At 26.2% G+C, this 17,254-nt stretch overlaps 2 long non-coding RNA genes across 8 annotated transcripts in view; one reads left to right on the forward strand and one right to left on the reverse strand.

The window, feature by feature from the left end:
* Nucleotides 1-17,254, forward strand: part of LOC126301637 (uncharacterized) — a 319,704-nt gene that overhangs the window by 138,783 nt on the left and 163,667 nt on the right. The gene's annotated exons all lie outside the window — the stretch shown is intronic.
* Nucleotides 1-17,254, reverse strand: part of LOC126301634 (uncharacterized) — a 377,864-nt gene that overhangs the window by 73,305 nt on the left and 287,305 nt on the right. For 2 of the 4 annotated variants that reach the window (XR_007553060.1, XR_007553058.1), the window contains exon 2: nt 4,472-4,641. The exons of the other annotated variants lie outside the window; for them this stretch is intronic. This is a non-coding gene — a long non-coding RNA (uncharacterized LOC126301634). The remainder of the gene's footprint in view (nt 1-4,471; nt 4,642-17,254) is intronic. 4 annotated transcript variants of the gene reach the window in all.

Raw genomic sequence — 17,254 nt, forward strand, 5'->3', positions numbered from 1 at the left:
AGAAATAACCTTTATAACACGAAAAATACCATAACCACCTAACTTTAATAAAACACCAGCAAGAATTATTCTACCTGAAATAGGGGCCTCTACATGAGCCTTAGGAAGTCATAAATGAACCAAAAACATAGGTATCTTAACTAAAAAAGCCAAAATTATAAATACATAAAACATAAAATAATAAGAACCAAAATCAACCAATAAAGGAAAATATAAAGTATTAGAAAAATCATAAACCTTAAATAAAACTAATAATAAAGGTAATCTAGCAACCAAAGTATAAAAAATTAAATAAACACCAGCCTGCAAACGCTCAGGTTGATAACCCCAACCCAAAATTAAAAGTAAAGTAGGAACTAATCTAGCCTCAAAAAAATATAAAAAGAAAGAAGACTTAATCTAGCAAATGAACAATAAAGCATAATTATTAAAATCAAAACCATAAAAACAAAAAAATTAGAATGGTATGAACTTAAATAAACTGAACCTCTAGCAGTGATTATTAAAGAAAAATCCAAAAACTAAGTAAAATTAAACGAAAAGAAAAATAATCAATACCAAAATAATATCTAATTATATTCAAATCAGCATATGAATAAACACAAATTATAAAAACAAAACCCGACAGAAACATTAAAGAATGAACCAACCATCAACAATTATTTAATAAACAAAGAGGGATCAAAAAAATAGTTATAAATAAATACTTTAACATAAAGATAAACCAAAAGAATTTAAAAAATCATTACCATGAGAACGAATTATTGAAACTAAAATAGAAAGACCTAAAGCACCCTCACAAACAGAAAAAACTAAAAAAATAACAGGAAAAAAATAATCATAATCAAACTCAATAAGAAAAACAATAACTAACATAAATAAAGAAAGAACAATATATTCTAATCTCAAAAGAACCATTAATAAATGTTTACGTTTAGAAGAAAAAACATAAACACCAGCAAAATAAATCAATAAAGAAGTAAAAATAGAGAATATAAACATTAGTTTTAATAGTTTAAAAAAAACGCCGGTCTTGTAAACGGGAAATAAGTCCAGCCCCCACTTTTAAAACTTCAGAGGTGGAAAAGCATCCATCATCGGTCCCCAAAACCGGTATTTTAAATAAACTAACCCCTGAAATGATCAAAATAATAATTATATCATTATCAAATGTAATAAATATTAATTTTATTAAATTAAGACACCCAATATCAATAATGCTTTTTATTATCCTTCAAACCTTCCTAGTTGGATTAATAACAGGAACAATAATAGAAAGATATTGATTATCATATATTTTATTTTTAACATTTCTTGGTGGTATACTAGTATTATTTATTTACATTACAAGAATTGCATCAAACGAAATATTTGAGCCTAAATCAATCACTATAATTATTACATTAATAATGTGAGTATTTATCATATTAATATTAATTATTCTAGATATATCTATATTTATAGACTTTTTCAAAAACACCGAAACTATAAATATTGATAATTCAATCAATTATCAAGAAATAACAATATCTTTAGATAAATTATATAATAGACCAACATTCATTATTACAATAATAATAATAATTTATTTATTTTTAGCACTACTAGCAGTTGTTAAAATCACCAATATTAATCAGGGACCTATTCGTAAAATAAGATAATTACTAATGAATAAACCCTTACGATTAAGACATCCTTTAATTAAAATTATTAATAACTCTTTAATTGACTTACCTGCCCCATCAAATATTTCATTTTGATGAAATTTTGGATCCCTATTAGGGTTATGTTTGGTAATTCAAATCGTAACTGGACTATTTTTAGCTATACATTATACATCAAATATTGAAATAGCATTCAGTAGTGTAGTACACATCTGCCGAGACGTAAATAATGGTTGAATTATCCGAACCTTACACGCAAATGGAGCATCTATATTTTTTATTTGTATTTACTTACATGTAGGACGGGGAATTTACTATGGATCTTATATATATATACATACCTGAATAATTGGTACAGTGATTTTATTTTTAGTTATAGCAACTGCATTTATAGGATATGTCTTACCCTGAGGCCAAATATCTTTTTGAGGTGCAACAGTAATTACTAATTTATTATCAGCAATCCCATACTTAGGAACAGATTTAGTCCAATGAGTATGAGGAGGATTCGCTGTTGATAATGCAACATTAAATCGATTCTTCACATTCCATTTTGTATTACCATTTATTATTGCTGCTATAGCAGCAATTCATTTATTTTTTCTTCACCAAACAGGATCTAATAATCCTCTTGGACTAAATGGAGATATTGAAAAAATTCCATTCCATCCATACTTTACCTTTAAGGATTCTATTACATTTGTAATAATAACATCATTATTAATTATACTATGTTTAATTAATCCTTACCTATTAGGAGATCCAGATAACTTTGTACCTGCCAACCCATTAGTAACACCAGTTCACATTCAACCAGAATGATATTTCCTATTTGCATATGCAATTCTACGATCTATCCCTAATAAGTTAGGAGGTGTTATTGCATTATTTTTATCAATTAGAATCTTAATAATTTTACCATTTTATAATAAAACACCATTCCGAGGCATTCAATTTTACCCTATTAATCAAATTTTATTCTGAATTATAGTAGTTGTTGTATGCTTACTAACGTGAATTGGTAAACGACCTGCTGAAGAACCTTATATTATAACAGGTCAAATCTTAACAATTATTTACTTCACATATTTCTTAATTAATGTCCATGTCGCAAACGCATGAGATAAATTAATTAAGGAATAAAGTTAATTAGCTTAGGAAAAGCATATGTTTTGAAAACATAAAATTAGAAGTTTAACTCTTCTATTAACTTTTCAGCTAAAAAAATTAAAGTAAAACCACCCGCACCATACTCAATATTAAATCCTGAAACTAACTCAGATTCCCCTTCAGCAAAATCAAAAGGAGTACGATTAGTTTCAGCTAAGCAAGAAGCAAAACAAGCTAAAGCTAAAGGAAAAGAAATAATAATAAATCAACAATAAAGCTGCTAGTTTATAAAATCAAACATATTAAAACTACCAATTAAAATAATTAAAGACAATAAAATTAAAGCTAAACTAACTTCATAAGAAATTGTTTGAGCAACAGAACGAAGAGAACCTAATAATGAATAATTTGAATTAGAAGATCAACCAGCAATTATAACAGTATAAACACCTAATCTAGTACAACATAAAAAAAATAAAAATCCATAAGAAAAAGAACACATATAAGTTAAATAAGGAAAAATTACTCAAACGGCTAAAGAAATCATTAAATTAAAAACAGGGGAAAAATAATAAAGTAGGTAATTAGATAGAATAGGAATTGGCTGCTCCTTACAAATTAACTTAATAGCATCTCTAAATGGCTGAGGAATTCCAACAAAACCTACCTTATTTGGACCCTTTCGAATCTGAATATAACCTAAAACCTTACGCTCTAATAAAGTTAAAAAGGCAACACTAATTGAAACACAAATAACCAATAAAAGAAAATTCAAAATAAATATAAATAAATCATAAAGTATCAATACTATTTGTAGAAAAAATCTACATAAATGAATTCTAAATTCAACACATTAATCTGTCAAAATAGTAAATAAATTAATATTAATCAATATAACAAAAAATATTTTAACCATATGGTCCTTTCGTACTAATATGGATTAACAATCTTAGGATAGAAACCGACCTGGCTCACGCCGGTCTGAACTCAGATCATGTAAGAATTTAAAGGTCGAACAGACCTAATCATTGGGCTCCTGCACCCAAAATTTTTCTTAATCCAACATCGAGGTCGCAATCTGCTTTGTCGATATGAGCTCTCAAAAACAATTACGCTGTTATCCCTAAGGTAACTTAATCTTATGATCATAAATTATGGATCAAAATAACAAACATAAATAAATGATATAATAATGAAGAGTTTATCTATTCTTCATGTCACCCCAACAAAACATCATCATTAAATATAGAAAGACAAACAAAAAACTATATAAAAGTAAAATGTCAAGCTCTATAGGGTCTTCTCGTCCTAAAGAAGAATTTAAGCCTTTTGACTCAAAAGTTAAATTCAAAAATTTATTAAGAGACAGTTGATTTCTCGTCAAGCCATTCATTCCAGCCACTAATTAAGAGACTAATGATTATGCTACCTTTGCACGGTCAAAATACCGCGGCTCTTTAAAAATACGCTCAGTGAGCAGGCCAGACCTCAAAATATAAACAAGAGGACATGTTTTTGATAAACAGGCGGAAATCAATTTTGCCTAGTTCCTTATAATAAGTTCACAAGGTAAAAATTTCATACAAATAAATATACTAATTCTATCATTATTACAAAAATTTTAAAATTAAATTAATAATCTTAATAAAAAACCTAAAATATTTATATAATCAAAATAAAAAATAATGAACTGAAACGTAATCTTAAAGATAGCTGGTTTAAAGCTTACTATTATATTTCTATAAAATAAATTATAGGTTATTAACTTCAAAGCTTATCCCTTAAAGAATAAATAAGTTAATATTTTTACTTAAAAAATTAAATAAAAACAAATAACTTTAAAAAATTAAATTTTTTCTTAAGATATCTTGGGAAACGATTAACATCTCATTTCTATAAATAATTTAATAATAATTATGATACATTAACTATAAATTATTTATAAATCAACCCAAATCGAGACAAGTAAAATAAATACTAAAATTTTGATAAACCCTGATACAAAAGGTACAATAAATAAAATCTACTTAAAAAAATTTAAAATAATATTTCATAAAACACTTACATTACCAATAAACTATAATTTAAAAAATCAATTCTATAAAATATACTAAGACAAAAATACAATAAAATTATTTATATTAAATAATTAAATAAACAATAAATAAATATAATAAAATAAATAATCAAGATATCCTGATTTGCACAGAAAAATTTTCAGTGTAAATGAAACACTTTACTAATAAGTTATATCTTGAAACTCTTCCTAGATACAGTACATCTACTATGTTACGACTTATCTCATCTAAATTGAAGCTACTTTAAAATAAAATAGAATAATCAATAATGAGAGCGACGGGCGATGTGTACACATCTCAGAGCCAATATCAGTTAAATTAAATAAATTAAATTACTACCAAATCCACCTTCATTAACAGTATTTCACTATCAAATCCGTTATAAACAAAAACCTATTGTAACCCACCTCCTCTTAACTATAAGCTGCACCTTGACCTGAAATATTTTATAATTATAAATCTTGAGAATTATAACTCTAAAAAGATTCTCTGATAACGGAGATATACAAACAAATAAATTAAGTAGAGTAAATCGTGTATTATCAATCATGGGGTAGGTTCCTCTGAATGGAATGAGATACCGCCAAATTCTTTGGGTTTAAAGACCTTAACTAATAGTACCCTGGTAAATATAATTAACATTTAAAATAATAGGGTATCTAATCCTAGTTTATTATTTACATTTCACAGATTCATAAAAAGGGCCACAAATAAATTTTAACATTTCACATTACAAATTTATATTTCAACCCTAATAATATAAACAACTGTTTTAACCAATAATATTCACTTGTATCAATCGTATAACCGCGGCTGCTGGCACAAATTATGCCGATACTAAATCAATTGCTAAATCCAAAATCACTTGATAATTAAATCAAATTACTGCAAAAAGAACATTTAGTCTAACAAAACTTACATATAATACAAAGAAAATGTGAATAAACAAGCAAGAATAAAACTTTTAAAAATAAAAAATAAGAAAATTTTAAATCTATTAATTCAGGAAAAAATAAAAGATTCAAATATTTAAAGAAAAAAAAAGAAAAAAACCACAAACATTAACAAAAAAAAAAGAAACGCCCCTACGTATGACCACAAGAACTTCTCTATTATATATAATTAAAGATTAATATGGAACATGTATAGCAATAAATGTATTATATTCTTTCTTATTTAATCTTTCTTTTCACTAATAAATAAAGAAAGATTAAATAATATAATAAATATATTTTATACAATTATGTAATTTAATATAATATGTTATTAATATGAATTCTTTTTTATATATTAAGTTAACTTTCATATATATTAGTTAAATAATCTAATTATAGATAATTTACATAATTATATTATTATAATTAATATAATTATTTATATTAATTATAATATTTTATATTTAAATTAATAATTTTATTTATTATATCTACTTATAATAATATTAAATATTAAATTACACATTATTATATATATATTATATTATAATAACCTATTTTAAGCCAAAAACATAAGTAGCTATAATCCTAGGTAAATAATTGCATTAAAATAATCAATTGATAATGGTAAGATGAACTTATAATACTTTAATTTCAATTAAATGTAATATATTAATATAAATTATTTATTATATATATATATAAAAAAATAAAATGAGCAGGATAAATTAATCCTAATTAAACAAAATAATACATAAAAGAATTTCAAAAAAAAAACTTTCGATTTATATATTAAATAAATGAAGTGCCTGATTAAAGGGTTACCTTGATAGGGTAAATAAAGTAAATAAAATTACCTTCATTAAAATTACATAAGATAGAATTAAACTACCTCCTGTAGTATCAAAAACTAATGTGCATCATACACCTTAATGTAAAAAGGTAAGCTAAACAAGCTAATGGGTTCATACCCCATTTATAGAGGTATCAATCCTCTCCTTTTTAATGACCAACTACTCTACAAAACTTCTCTTCCTATCAACATTAATGATAGGAACGATCCTGTCCATTTCATCAAATTCCTGATTTGGGGTTTGAATAGGACTTGAGATCAACTTACTTTCATTTATTCCGCTCCTAACAAGAAATAAAAATATAATAATAAATGAATCATCAATTAAATATTTTATTGTCCAAGCAATAGCATCGACAATATTATTATTTTCAATTTTGCTGATTCAAATAAAATATCCCATGGGATGGGATCAGAATTTATCCCATCAATAATAATTAGATCTAGACTATTATTAAAGATTGGAGCTGCACCTTTCCATTTCTGATTTCCAGAAGTTATAGGAGCATCAAGATGAAATAATTGTTTAACATTAATAACATGACAAAAAATCGCCCCAATAATGGTCTTATCTTATTGTATTCAATTAAGAACTTTTATTTGAACAATTATTATCTTAAGAATTATTATTGGGGCAATAGGAGGTTTAAATCAAACATCCTTACGACAACTTTTAGCATATTCATCAATCAGACATCTAGGTTGAATAATTAGATCATTAACAGTCAGAGAAAACATCTGAGAACTATACTTCATTATTTACTCACTATTCAGATTAATTATAGTTTAATTATTTAAGCAAATAAATTTATTTTTCATAAATCAAATTTATTCAGCCAGAAATATAAAAACCGAAATTAAATTCATAATATTCTTATCTTTATTATCTTTAGGTGGACTACCACCATTCTTTGGATTCTTACCAAAATGAATTGTAATACAATCATTAATAGAAAACAATATAACAACTATTATAACTATTATAGTTGTATTAACTACAATTACACTCTACTACTATATACGTATTAGATACTCAGCTCTAATTATATCATACACAGAAAATTCGTGATCTATAAAGATAAAGTCCCAAAAATCAAGAATCATTCTTCCTATAACAGTAATAATTTCAACAATAGGATTGATTTCAACATCAACCTTAATTTCATTATACTAAGGACTTTAGACGTAGAATTTTACACTTATATAACACCAGAACAAGACCTAGAAAATGATGGATTCCGACTACTAGATGTAGATAACCGAACAATCCTACCAATAAATACAGAAGTACGAGTATTAACAAGAGCATCAGATGTTCTACACTCATGAGCAGTTCCTGCATTAGGGGTTAAAATTGATGCAACGCCAGGTCGGTTAAATCAAGGAACATTCACAATAAATCGACCTGGATTATTCTTTGGACAATGCTCAGAAATCTGTGGAGCAAACCACAGATTTATACCAATTGTAATTGAAAGAACTTCAGTAAATTTATTTATTAAGTGATTATCTAAGATAATTTAAGGAGTTAGTTAAAATAAATAACATTAGAGTGTCAATCTAAAGTAACTAAAAAAAATTAGTACACCTTGAAATTCATCAGATGACTGAAAGTAAGTAATGGTCTCTTAAACCAAATAATAGTAAATTAACGACTACTTCTGATGGGGAAATTATATCCAAATCCCTCAAATATCCCCTCTTATATGATTCTCACTATTCATTATATTTTCAGCTACATTAATCTTGTTTAATCAAATAAACTTCTTCTCATTTAAACCTAACCTTATTAAAAGAGCAGAAAAAGGAACAATTGAAATAAAAAACTTAAATTGAAAATGATAACAAATCTATTCTCAACATTTGACCCATCAACTAACATCTTTAATTTATCATTAAATTGAACTAGAACATTTCTAGGACTATTATTAATCCCATCACTATTTTGACTTACACCATCACGAATTAACATTACCTGAAATAAACTAAATTTAACCTTACATAATGAATTTAAAACACTTCTTGGACCAAAATCATTTAATGGAACAACATTCATTTTCATCTCAATTTTTATTATAATATTATTTTACAATTTCATAGGATTATTCCCTTATATTTTTACTAGAACAAGACATTTAGCATTAACATTTGCAATTGCCCTACCTATATGGCTAAGATTTATATTATTTGGATGAATTAACCATACTAATCATATATTTACACACCTTGTACCACAAGGTACACCGCCTGCATTAATATCATTTATAGTACTAATTGAAACAATTAGTAATGTTATTCGACCAGGTACATTAGCAGTACGGTTGGCAGCAAATATAATTGCAGGACACTTATTATTAACCTTATTAGGAAACACAGGACCATCTATAGCAATAAACTTAATCTCATTACTAATTATTGGACAAATACTTCTATTAATTCTAGAATCAGCAGTAGCAATAATTCAAGCCTATGTTTTCTCAATTCTAAGAACTCTATATTCTAGAGAAGTATATTAAACCTATGTTAACAACTCACTCAAACCACCCATTCCACTTAGTAGACTATAGACCTTGACCATTAACAGGAGCAATTGGAGCAATAGTCCTAGTATCAGGACTAGCAAAATGATTCCACCTATTTAATATTAACTTATTCATAATTGGATTTGGAATTACCCTACTAACTATAATTCAATGATGACGAGATGTAGTACGAGAAGGAACATATCAAGGATTACATACAGGATTTGTATCAATTGGATTACGATGAGGAATAATTTTATTTATTGCATCAGAGGTATTATTTTTCGTTTCTTTTTTTTGAGCATTCTTTAGAAGAAGATTAGCACCAACAATTGAACTAGGAATACTATGACCTCCAATAGGAATTCAACCCTTTAACCCTATACAAATTCCATTACTTAATACAGCTATTCTTTTAGCATCAGGAGTAACAGTAACATGAGCACATCATAGTTTAATGGAATCTAATCATACTCAAGCACTACAAGGATTATTCTTCACAGTGTTATTAGGACTATACTTTACAATACTTCAAGCATATGAATATTGAGAAGCACCTTTTACCATTGCAGATGCAGTTTATGGATCAACATTCTTTGTTGCAACAGGACTCCATGGTTTACACGTAATTATTGGAACAATCTTTTTATCAACATGTCTACTTCGACACTCAATAAATCAATTTTCACCAAGACATCACTTTGGATTTGAAGCAGCAGCATGATACTGACACTTCGTACACGTAGTATGATTATTCTTATATATCTCTATTTATTGATGAGGTAGATAATTGTTTTTCTAGTATAAATAGTACATTTGACTTCCAATCAGAAAGCTTGATATAAATCAAGAAAAACAGTTCTAATTCTATCAACAAGAGTTTTCATTAGATTTATTATTCCAATGATTGTTATAATCCTGGCAACAACACTATCAAAAAAATTAATTAATGATCGAGAAAAAAGATCACCATTTGAATGTGGGTTTGATCCAAAAAGATCAGCACGAATACCATTCTCAATACGATTCTTCCTAATCGCAGTAATCTTTTTAATTTTTGATGTAGAAATTGCACTAATTCTACCAATTGTAATTATTTTTAAAACTTCAGACATTATAATCTGAACAGTATCAACAATATTTTTTATTCTAGTTCTGTTAGGAGGACTATACCATGAATGAAACCAAGGAGCATTACAATGAGCAGAATAAAGGGTTGTAGTTAAATATAACATTTGGGTTGCATTCAAAAAGTATTGATATTATCAATCAACCTTAAATAGAATAAGAAGCGAAATATTGCAGTCAGTTTCGACCTGGAAGATTGGTATGTACTACCCTTATTCTTATTAATTGAAGCCAAAAAGAGGCGTATTACTGTTAATAATATAATTGAACTATAATAGTTCCAATTAAGGAAATGTAAAGCCAATATGAAAGCTGCTAACTTTTTATATTAGCGGTTAAGCTCCTTCAACATTTCAAAAATTTATATAGTTTAAATAAAACATTACATTTTCACTGTAAAAATAATATATCTATATTTATAAATACTTAAAAGTAAAAATACTTCCTTAACATCTTCAGTGTCACGCTCTAATTATAAGCTATTTAAGTAAACGAAAAACAATATTACCAAAATAAATATTCAAAAAATAAAAGTTAAAAGATAAATCTTGAAATTAGAATCATATCAACCTTGAATATAACCAATTAAATAAATAAATAATCTATATAAACCTTGACCACCAAGTAATTCACCTCAACCATAATCAAATGACTTAGATGAATAATAACCTATTTTTAAAGGAATATAACTAATAAACTTAGTTGAAAGAAAAGGTATAAATCATATAGAACCAGCAAATCTAACAAAAGAAAGTATACTTAAAGAAAATAAATTATGAGAAAAATCAAAATTAGAAATAAAATAACCTAAATAAGCACCTAAAATAACAACTGTAATAGTTAAAAACTTTAAATAATAAGGTAAAGCAATCACATGAGGAATAGGAAAAATTAATCAAGATAAAAGACTACCACCAAAAACAGCAACAAACAATAGACCAATTATTCCAAATGAAATATAATAACCCTTATCATCAAAAGAAAATCTAGAATAAAAATTATTATCACCAGATATTGAATAATAAATCAAACGAAAAGAATAAGAAGCAGTTAAACCAGTAGAAAAAAAATAAAGAAAAAAAATTAAACAATTAATTCATCTTAAACAAACCATCTCAAGAATTAAATCCTTTGAATAAAATCCCGCTAAAAAAGGTATTTCACACAAAGATAAACTAGAAACATTAAAACAAACTGAAGTTAAAGGTATGAAATTAACAATTGATCCTATAAAACGAATATCCTGAGAATCCTTCAAATTATGAATTATTGAACCTGCACATATAAATAATAATGCCTTAAATAAAGCATGAGCCAATAAATGAAAAAATGCAAGCTTTGGATAACCTATAGCCAAAATTCTTATTATTAAACCAAGTTGTCTTAAAGTAGAAAGAGCAATAATCTTCTTTAAATCAAACTCAAAATTAGCGCCCAATCCAGCCATAAATATAGTTATACAACCAATTAAAAGTAAAAATCAACCACAATTATAAGTATCCAATATTGGTCTAAAACGAATTAATAAATAAACACCAGCAGTAACAAGAGTAGAAGAATGAACTAAAGCAGAAACAGGAGTAGGAGCTGCTATAGGAGCAGGAAGTCATGAAGAGAAAGGAATCTGAGCTCTCTTAGTTATAGCTGCTAAAACAATTAATATAGTAATGAGCTTCATTTCAAAAGAATTAGAAATAAAATCATAATAATAAATGTAATTTTACCACCAAAATTTAACATTCATGCAATAGAAATTAAAATAGCAACATCACCAATACGATTAGAAAGTGCAGTTAATATACCAGCACTATAAGATTTTACATTTTGATAATAAATAACTAAACAATAAGAAACTAAACCTAAACCATCTCAACCTAATAAAATTCTAATTAAATTAGGACTAATAATTAAAAAACCTATAGAAAGAATAAATATTAAAACAATAATAATAAAACGATTTATATTCTTTTCACCAGATATATAATCCTCTCTATAATAAATAACCAAAGAAGAAATATATATAACAAAAGATATAAAAATAAGAGATATTCAATCCAAAATTAAAGTTATAACAACTATAGGACCATTTAAATTGAAAAGCTCTCACTCAACAAAAACTCTATAATCAATTATTAAATAATAAATACCTAAAATAAAAATTATAGTTCTCGAAATAAACAAAGAAAAAAAACTCAAAGACCAAATAGAAAATAAATTCACGGCCTAAGATGAAAAGCTTCATATCATTGATTCCACAAAAAAATATTTTTAATTAAATTACTTAAGCAAACTAAACAAAGAAATATTCACCCTTTAAACAGAGAATATTTAAAGGCAATCAATGTAAAAGTAAAAGATGATATTCACGAAAGTAACCTAGAGAACAAGTATAAACACCAGAATAATAATTCCCATGCTGAGAATAAGAATATATATACAAAGTATAAACAGCTCTAAAAAAAGATAAAAAAATCAAAGCAAAGAATCTAAAAGAAGATCAAGATATAATTCTATTTAATAATCTAATTTCACCTACCAAATTTAAAGAAGGAGGAGCAGCCATATTTGATGATCTTAAAAGAAATCATCATAAAGCCATTCTTGGCATCAAATTAATTATACCCTTGTTAATTAATAATCTTCGTCTACCTAAACGTTCATAAATAATATTAGATAAACAAAATAAACCAGAAGAACATAAACCATGACCAACCATTAGAGAAAGAGAACCTACACAACCTCATCAATTCATAGTCATCAATCCACCAATAACCATTCTTATATGAGCAACAGAAGAATATGCAATTAAAGACTTTAAATCAACCTGACGAAAACAAATAAATCTTACAATAACACCCCCAGATAAACCTAAAGACAATCAAAAATAATTAAACTTTAAACCCAAATAAGAAATAACCTTTATAACACGAAAAATACCATAACCACCTAACTTTAATAAAACACCAGCAAGAATTATTCTACCTGAAATAGGGGCCTCTACATGAGCCTTAGGAAGTCATAAATGAACCAAAAACATAGGTATCTTAACTAAAAAAGCCAAAATTATAAATACATAAAACATAAAATAATAAGAACCAAAATCAACCAATAAAGGAAAATATAAAGTATTAGAAAAATCATAAACCTTAAATAAAACTAATAATAAAGGTAATCTAGCAACCAAAGTATAAAAAATTAAATAAACACCAGCCTGCAAACGCTCAGGTTGATAACCCCAACCCAAAATTAAAAGTAAAGTAGGAACTAATCTAGCCTCAAAAAAAATATAAAAAGAAAGAAGACTTATTCTAGCAAATGAACAATAAAGCATAATTATTAAAATCAAAACCATAAAAACAAAAAAATTAGAATGATATGAACTTAAATAAACTGAACCTCTAGCAGTGATTATTAAAGAACAAATCCAAAAACTAAGTAAAATTAAACTAAAAGAAAAATAATCAATACCAAAATAATATCTTATTATATTCAAATCAGCATATGAATAAACACAAATTATAAAAACAAAACCCGACAGAAACATTAAAGAATGAACCAACCATCAACAATTATTTAATAAACAAAGAGGGATCAAAAAAATAGTTATAAATAAATACTTTAACATAAAGATAAACCAAAAGAATTAAAAAAATCATTACCTAGAGAACGAATTATTGAAACTAAAATAGAAAGACCTAAAGCACCCTCACAAACAGAAAAAACTAAAAAAATAACAGGAAAAAAATAATCATAATCAAACTCAATAAGAAAAACAATAACTAACATAAATAAAGAAAGAACAATATATTCTAATCTCAAAAGAACCATTAATAAATGTTTACGTTTAGAAGAAAAAACATAAACACCAGCAAAATAAATCAATAAAGAAGTAAAAATAGAGAATATAAACATTAGTTTTAATAGTTTAAAAAAAACGCCGGTCTTGTAAACCGGAAATAAGTCCAGCCCCCACTTTTAAAACTTCAGAGGTGGAAAAGCTTCCATCATCGGTCCCCAAAACCGGTATTTTAAATAAACTAACCCCTGAAATGATCAAAATAATAATTATATCATTATCAAATGTAATAAATATTAATTTTATTAAATTAAGACACCCAATATCAATAATGCTTTTTATTATCCTTCAAACCTTCCTAGTTGGATTAATAACAGGAACAATAATAGAAAGATATTGATTATCATATATTTTATTTTTAACATTTCTTGGTGGTATACTAGTATTATTTATTTACATTACAAGAATTGCATCAAACGAAATATTTCAGCCTAAATCAATCACTATAATTATTACATTAATAATGTGAGTATTTATCATATTAATATTAATTATTCTAGATATATCTATATTTATAGACTTTTTCAAAAACACCGAAACTATAAATATTGATAATTCAATCAATTATCAAGAAATAACAATATCTTTAGATAAATTATATAATAGACCAACATTCATTATTACAATAATAATAATAATTTATTTATTTTTAGCACTACTAGCAGTTGTTAAAATCACCAATATTAATCAGGGACCTATTCGTAAAATAAGATAATTACTAATGAATAAACCCTTACGATTAAGACATCCTTTAATTAAAATTATTAATAACTCTTTAATTGACTTACCTGCCCCATCAAATATTTCATTTTGATGAAATTTTGGATCCCTATTAGGGTTATGTTTGGTAATTCAAATCGTAACTGGACTATTTTTAGCTATACATTATACATCAAATATTGAAATAGCATTCAGTAGTGTAGTACACATCTGCCGAGACGTAAATAATGGTTGAATTATCCGAACCTTACACGCAAATGGAGCATCTATATTTTTATTTGTATTTACTTACATGTAGGACGGGGAATTTACTATGGATCTTATATATATATATACATACCTGAATAATTGGTACAGTGATTTTATTTTTAGTTATAGCAACTGCATTTATAGGATATGTCTTACCCTGAGGCCAAATATCTTTTTGAGGTGCAACAGTAATTACTAATTTATTATCAGCAATCCCATACTTAGGAACAGATTTAGTCCAATGAGTATGAGGAGGATTCGCTGTTGATAATGCAACATTAAATCGATTCTTCACATTCCATTTTGTATTACCATTTATTATTGCTGCTATAGCAGCAATTCATTTATTTTTTCTTCACCAAACAGGATCTAATAATCCTCTTGGACTAAATGGAGATATTGAAAAAATTCCATTCCATCCATACTTTACCTTTAAGGATTCTATTACATTTGTAATAATAACATCATTATTAATTATACTATGTTTAATTAATCCTTACCTATTAGGAGATCCAGATAACTTTGTACCTGCCAACCCATTAGTAACACCAGTTCACATTCAACCAGAATGATATTTCCTATTTGCATATGCAATTCTACGATCTATCCCTAATAAGTTAGGAGGTGTTATTGCATTATTTTTATCAATTAGAATCTTAATAATTTTACCATTTTATAATAAAACACCATTCCGAGGCATTCAATTTTACCCTATTAATCAAATTTTATTCTGAATTATAGTAGTTGTTGTATGCTTACTAACGTGAATTGGTAAACGACCTGTTGAAGAACCTTATATTATAACAGGTCAAATCTTAACAATTATTTACTTCACATATTTCTTAATTAATGTCCATGTCGCAAACGCATGAGATAAATTAATTAAGGAATAAAGTTAATTAGCTTAGGAAAAGCATATGTTTTGAAAACATAAAATTAGAAGTTTAACTCTTCTATTAACTTTTCTCAAAAAATTTCACTAAACAAATGAGATAAATAAAATCTTTAAACCAACAAAGAAAATAAAAAAATTCAAAGATAAAGGTAAAAAACTTTTTCAAGCTAAGTACATTAATTTATCATAACGGAACCGTGGTAATGTTCCACGAACCCAAATAAAACCAAAAGATATAATAGCAAGCTTAATAAAAAATATAAAAGAATAAAAATCACCGCCCAAAAAAATTAAAGCCAATAACATTCTTATGAAGACAATTCTACTATATTCAGCTAAAAAAATTAAAGTAAAACCACCCACACCATACTCAATATTAAATCCTGAAACTAACTCAGATTCCCCTTCAGCAAAATCAAAAGGAGTACGATTAGTTTCAGCTAAGCAAGAAGCAAAACAAGCTAAAGCTAAAGGAAAAGAAATAATAATAAATCAACAATAAAGCTGATAGTTTATAAAATCAAACATATTAAAACTACCAATTAAAATAATTAAAGACAATAAAATTAAAGCTAAAGTAACTTCATAAGAAATTGTTTGAGCAACAGAACGAAGAGAACCTAATAATGAATAATTTGAATTAGAAGATCAACCAGCAATTATAACAGTATAAACACCTAATCTAGTACAACATAAAAAAAATAAAAATCCATAAGAAAAAGAACACATATAAGTTAAATAAGGAAAAATTACTCAAACGGCTAAAGAAATCATTAAATTAAAAACAGGGGAAAAATAATAAAGTAGGTAATTAGATAGAATAGGAATTGGCTGCTCCTTACAAATTAACTTAATAGCATCTCTAAATGGCTGAGGAATTCCAACAAAACCTACCTTATTTGGACCCTTTCGAATCTGAATATAACCTAAAACCTTACGCTCTAATAAAGTTAAAAAGGCAACACTAATTAAAACACAAATAACCAATAAAAGAAAATTCAAAATAAATATAAATAAATCATAAAGTATCAATACTATTTGTAGAAAAAATCTACATAAATGAATTCTAAATTCAACACATTAATCTGTCAAAATAGTAAATAAATTAATATTAATCAATATAACAAAAAATATGTTAACCATATGGTCCTTTCGTACTAATATGGATTAACAATCTTAGGATAGAAACCGACCTGGCTCACGCCGGTCTGAACTTAGATCATGTAAGAATTTAAAGGTCGAAC

This window comes from Schistocerca gregaria, unplaced genomic scaffold, assembly GCF_023897955.1.
Source record: "Schistocerca gregaria isolate iqSchGreg1 unplaced genomic scaffold, iqSchGreg1.2 ptg000077l, whole genome shotgun sequence".
Classification (NCBI taxonomy): Eukaryota; Metazoa; Arthropoda; class Insecta; order Orthoptera; family Acrididae; genus Schistocerca; species Schistocerca gregaria.